Source organism: Phoenix dactylifera, chromosome 2, assembly GCF_051530095.1.
Source record: "Phoenix dactylifera cultivar Ajwa chromosome 2, Ajwa_hap1_PhDact_Kaust_v1.1, whole genome shotgun sequence".
NCBI classification, from domain to species: Eukaryota; Viridiplantae; Streptophyta; class Magnoliopsida; order Arecales; family Arecaceae; genus Phoenix; species Phoenix dactylifera.
In genome coordinates, this window is record NC_143191.1 from 27,699,159 (window position 1) to 27,704,383 (window position 5,225).

General features: G+C 50.9%; 1 pseudogene; it reads right to left on the reverse strand.

Annotated features, from left to right (window-relative positions):
- Positions 1–1,280: 1,280 nt before the first annotated feature.
- On the reverse strand, positions 1,281–2,942 carry LOC113463242 (histone H3.2-like; annotated as a pseudogene).
- Between the last annotated feature and the right edge of the window lie 2,283 nt (positions 2,943–5,225).

Genomic DNA, 5,225 nt, shown 5'->3' on the forward strand with positions numbered 1-5,225 from the left:
GTAAGCATTTCTCATCTTTAGTTCTGATTTAGCACGAGCTAAATTTTCTAAACAAAGAAAGCTTTGATCCAGAAGAATCATCAGACTCAATGTGGACTAGTTTGGCCACTACGAGTATTCAGAAGGATCACCAAACTCGATATGGAATACTTTAGCCACTACGAGCATTCAGAAGTATCACTGGACTCAATGCGGAACATTTTGGCCACTACGAGTATTCAGAAGTATCACTGGACTCGATGTGGAACACTTTGGCCACTACGAGTATTAAGGATTATCAGACTCGATGTAGAACACTTTGACCATTACGAGCAAGGCTAGACATGGTTCAGATCTGCTAGATTGAAAAATCGAGTTCATGTGAAATTTCCGAAAGCAATAACTTGATCATACGATGCCCAATTGAGATGATCTTTTTTTGAAAAAATTAGTTATCTTTTCGAGATCTACATTTTTGGGCCAACCTCCTAAGAGATTGAATCAAACCGAAATTTCATCGTTTAAGCCTCGAAACGGACTAGACAAATTAAAAGTTTCTTTTCAAGTAAGACTTTGATCAAGCGTAGCTCTCTAACCGATAAGAATCAGACGAAGCAATACAAGAGAAAGTTGATGTAGAAGTCGAGATGTATCTTCTTAAAGAATTTTAGATTTGTCTAAAACATTTTTATTAATAATATTTATTTTAGGATATCTAGTCCAACTAGGAGAGAATTCAACCCAAATAGTGAAGAGGAAACCTCACTATTATTATAAATAGGGACTATATATCTCGGTTTAAGAGGTGTAGATGATAATCAATAAAATAAAAAAAAGACTTAAAGTTCTATTTTCGAAATTCTTCTATTTTCTTTTATTTTTTTTGAAAGAAATTCAAATTGAGTGGATAGAAGAAAATCTTCATTCTCCTCAATCGCATCACATTGCTTTAAAAAACTAGTCTTTAGACTAATAAAATTCTATCATGACAAACAACAAGTTGTAGGATAAGTTATCACCGGGAATTGAGATATTTCTACCAAAAAAATAAAAGAAACGGAGATAAACTAATTTTTATCCGTCAAGCAAGTAACAAAAGCAAAACTTTGCATTAAAGAAAGAGGAAAAATATAAAATTCTACGTCCGCGGTAGTTGTACTACATACGACAACCTATAAATATTCCTTTTGCTTCTCACCAAAAGCACAGACAAAGAGGAAGATAGCAACAGAAAATCCAATCCGAAGCAGGGGAACGGACATGGATCTGGACGGCACTCCTTCGATTCCCCCTTCATTCCATCAGAAGACGAGCGATTTGCAAACGAATGTCCAGGCACGCTCGCCCCCGATGCGACGGCCCCAGTTGGATGCCTTTGGACACGACGGTGACGTGCTTGGCGTGGACGGCACAAGGGTTAGCGTCCTCAAAGATCCCCACCAGACAGGCCTCGGCACGCTTGCCCCCTGATGCGACGGTCACGTGCTTGACGTGCTCTCATGGGACTAGCAGATCTCCCGCAGGTGCCACCGTCCCGGGCCGGAACCTAGGCGGCTTCTTCACCCCGCCCGTCGCGGCGCCGACTTCCGAGCCGCCTTCGTCGCCAGCTGCTTTCGAGGCACCTTCTCGCTCGTTGATTTTCAAGCTGTTTGCTTCGTCCGCGCTATCAAGATTCGAGAATCGAGATTGAAGAGAATGAAGCGAGGAAGAAAGTGGCAGAAGATCCAAGAAGAGTGTTGGGGGAAAAGCGGATCGCCCCAAAACGTATGAACACACCGCCGGCACGTGACGAAGGCATCCGATTTGGAGGCGTCCGATCTGGAGGCGTCCGATGTGGAGGCGTTCGACCTGGAGGTGCCCGACCTGAAGGCGTCCGACTTCAAGACGCCCAACCGGAAGCCCGATCTCAGGGCTCTCGACCTGGTGCCCGGCCAGGCGCTCGATCCCGAGACGCCCGACCTCAGTATCCTTGACCTCGAAAGCCCGACCTCACTATCCACCCACCGCGGTCACATCCTTTTGCAGCTCGACCAAGGACCACGTCCTGCTACCGCTATCAACAATTAATGCGCATGGCTTCCGCTGATCTCCGGCTCACTCAACAATTAATGCGCATGGCTTCCGCTGATCTCCGGCTCACTCAACAATTAATGCGCATGGCCTCCGCTGATCTCCGGCTCACTAAACAATCAATGCGCATGCTATCTACGGATCTCAAGCCCTCCACGGTAAACAGTTGACCCACTCAGCTACGTCCGATCAGCCACGACGACTCACTGGCTCCGGCCTGATCTTCCACGATAATGCATTAATTCACACGATCGTGCATTAATTCACTCGACCATGCTCAATCATGACGGTAACTCGTTCGTCCCGTCACATCACAAGTAATCCTGTACCCCTCTATAAAAGGGGAACCCCTCCATCTTAGAGGGGGCTGGACTTTGAAACTCTGGAAGATATATTTTCTCTCCCTCCACACATTTGCCCTCTTTGACTTAAGCATCGGAAGGTCGGCGCCGGAAACCCCGGCCATTGGCTTTTTGCAGGTCCCCCGGAGGATGCCGCCCGCCGACGAACTGCCACCTGCCATCTCACGCCGGAGCTCCTCCTTCTTAGCCGTTGGTCGCCCCCGAGTCCAAATTCCAACAACAGTTGGCGCTAGAGGAAGGGCCCGAGTTGTGGCCATGAAGTTGAGGAGCAAAGGAGCCTTCAATGCATCCCGGCGTCTCCCACTGAGTCCTGGACATTCTGTCCAGAATTCACCATCAAGACCTCCGGCGGACTCAGTTCCCCAAGTCTAGCCGGAACAGTTCAACATCCTGGTGCAACAAGTTCAAACCTTGGCCGCGGCCATCCAAGGCCTGCAACGCGCGGAGGCCCCACTTATGCCGCCTCCACAGGCCCAGGTCCAGCCAGTGCTTCCCCCAGACGAACCGGCGCCCCAGTACCAGAATCTCCATGGCTCTTCGAGAGCCAACAATGAAGAACTGTGCTGCTACCAAGGCTCAGGCCGAGTGTCTCCCCGGAGAGAACTGCCAGGAAGGAGCATAGACAAAAGACCACAGCGCTCGGAAGTTGAGTCAGCCCCAGACCAACACGAGCCGGAGCAGACAACTGTGGCAATCCCCCAGGGTGGGAAACTCGACAGGAAGGTCGAGAAGCTCGAGCGCCAGATTGAAACGCTCCATAGCAGGAAGGCGAGGCGCGAGGGTGACTTTGAGTTTACAACAAAGTCCCCATTTTTCCGCCAGATCGAGGATGAGCCGGTCCCCCTGAGGTTCAAAATGCCCCAAGTAGAGCCCTACAACGGAACTACCGACCCCCTCGACCACTTGGAAAGTTACCGAGCCCTCATGGCATTGCAGGGATCCTCGGAGGCTGTGCTCTGCAAGGCCTTCCCAGTGACTCTTCGGGGAACGGCTTGGCTCTGGTTCTCTGCACTGAAGCCAAGCACGGTATCCTCTTTTGAGCAGCTCGGCAAGCAGTTCGCCACCAACTTTGCTGCCAGCCGACGTCAACGGCGAACGTTAGATTCTCTCCTTGATATTAAGCAAAAGGAGGGAGAATCCCTCAAAGACTTTCTTGACTGTTTCACCGCTGTAACATGTGAGATCCGCAAGCCCGACCAGTCGATAGCCATGTCGGCACTGAAGACTGGGGCTCGATCTTGCAGGTTCCACTTCTCCATTGAGAAGAGTTTTCCCGCCGACTTCACTGAGATATTGGCCCGAGCTCGAAAGTATGCGAAGGCCGAAGAGTTCATCGCCTCCAGGCGGAGCGCGACCAAGCAGGCCTCAAAGAAGCAAAAGAAACGCCGCGAGGAGCGCGGCCGCCCGAGAAGCCGGTCTCCCCATCGAGATAAGAACCTGCCTCGGCTAAGGAGTCCACCTCGACAGCGGGGACAGCTTCGACCAAGGTCCCCGCCTCGATCGAGATCTCCGCCGCGGCCACGAATGCCCTCGGGGAAGTACGAGAACTACACTCCCCTCAATGTTTCCCGGACAGAGATCCTAATGGAGATAGAAGATCGAGACTACTTCCGACCTCCACCCCCGATGTGGGATACAGGAGCTCGGTGCAACCCTAGGAAGTATTGCCGCCTCCACTGGGACCACGGCCATGACACGGAGGATTGCTTCCAGCTCCGGGATGAGATCGAGGCGCTTATCCGCCGCGGAGTACTCAACCAGTTTGTGCGGAACTGGCGTGAGGAAAGAAGGCCAGTGGAAAATGCCGCACTGCCCAAAGGTCCAAATGACAACAGGCCTATCGCCGGCATCATCAACACTATCGGAGGAGGAAATTCAGTTGGAGAACAAGCCGAGGAAAGGACCCCTCCAAAGCACCCACGCACCTCCGAAGCCATCCAATTCTCGGACAAGGACTTGGAAGGAGTTGAGACTCCTCATGATGATGCTATGCTCATCTCCATGATTGTAAATAAATTTGATGTAAAGCGCATCCTGGTTGATAATGGAAGCTCGGCAAATGTCTTGTACTACGATGCCTATCAAAAAATGGGAATAACAGAAAGCCAGCTTCGAAGAATGAATGATCCGCTGGTCGGATTCACCGGGGATTCGCTCCCGATTGAGGGCGAGGTCGGCCTTCTTGTCACAGTCGGGCTCGCTCCCCGAGAAAGTACTGTGAGGATGGATTTTCTTATGGTCCGCCTATCTTCGGCCTACAACGCCATTCTTGGACGACCAGGCTTAATGCCCTCCGAGTTGTGGTCTTGATCTATCACCTACTTGTGCGTTTCCCCACTGACCGAGGAGTAGGCGAAGTTCGTAAGGACTAGTCAATAGCTAAGCGGTGCTATATAGCGACTCAACATCAGATCAGACATCAGATCAGACAGCCAACTCGCCAACCCAAACATCAGATCAGACGTCGCCCATCGAAATCTTGGAAGTGCGGGACGACCTCCGAAAGGAACGGGTAGAACCTGGTGAGCTTCTTACCCAAATTTCCTGAGAAGAAAATTGTCCAGAGCTAACCGTGCAGGTCAGCTCCGGCCTGAGCTCCTGCGAAAGAGACCACCTGATCGAGTTTCTTCAGTCCAATATAGACATCTTCGCCTGGTCGCCCGCCGACATGCCAGGAATAGACCCTGAGGTCATGGTTCACCGACTCCAGGTGAAACCGACCTGCAGACCTGTGCGGCAGAAGAAACGGAGCTCCGCTTCGGAACAACAATGAGCAGCGGCCAAGGAAGTGGACAAACTTCTCGAGGCCGACTT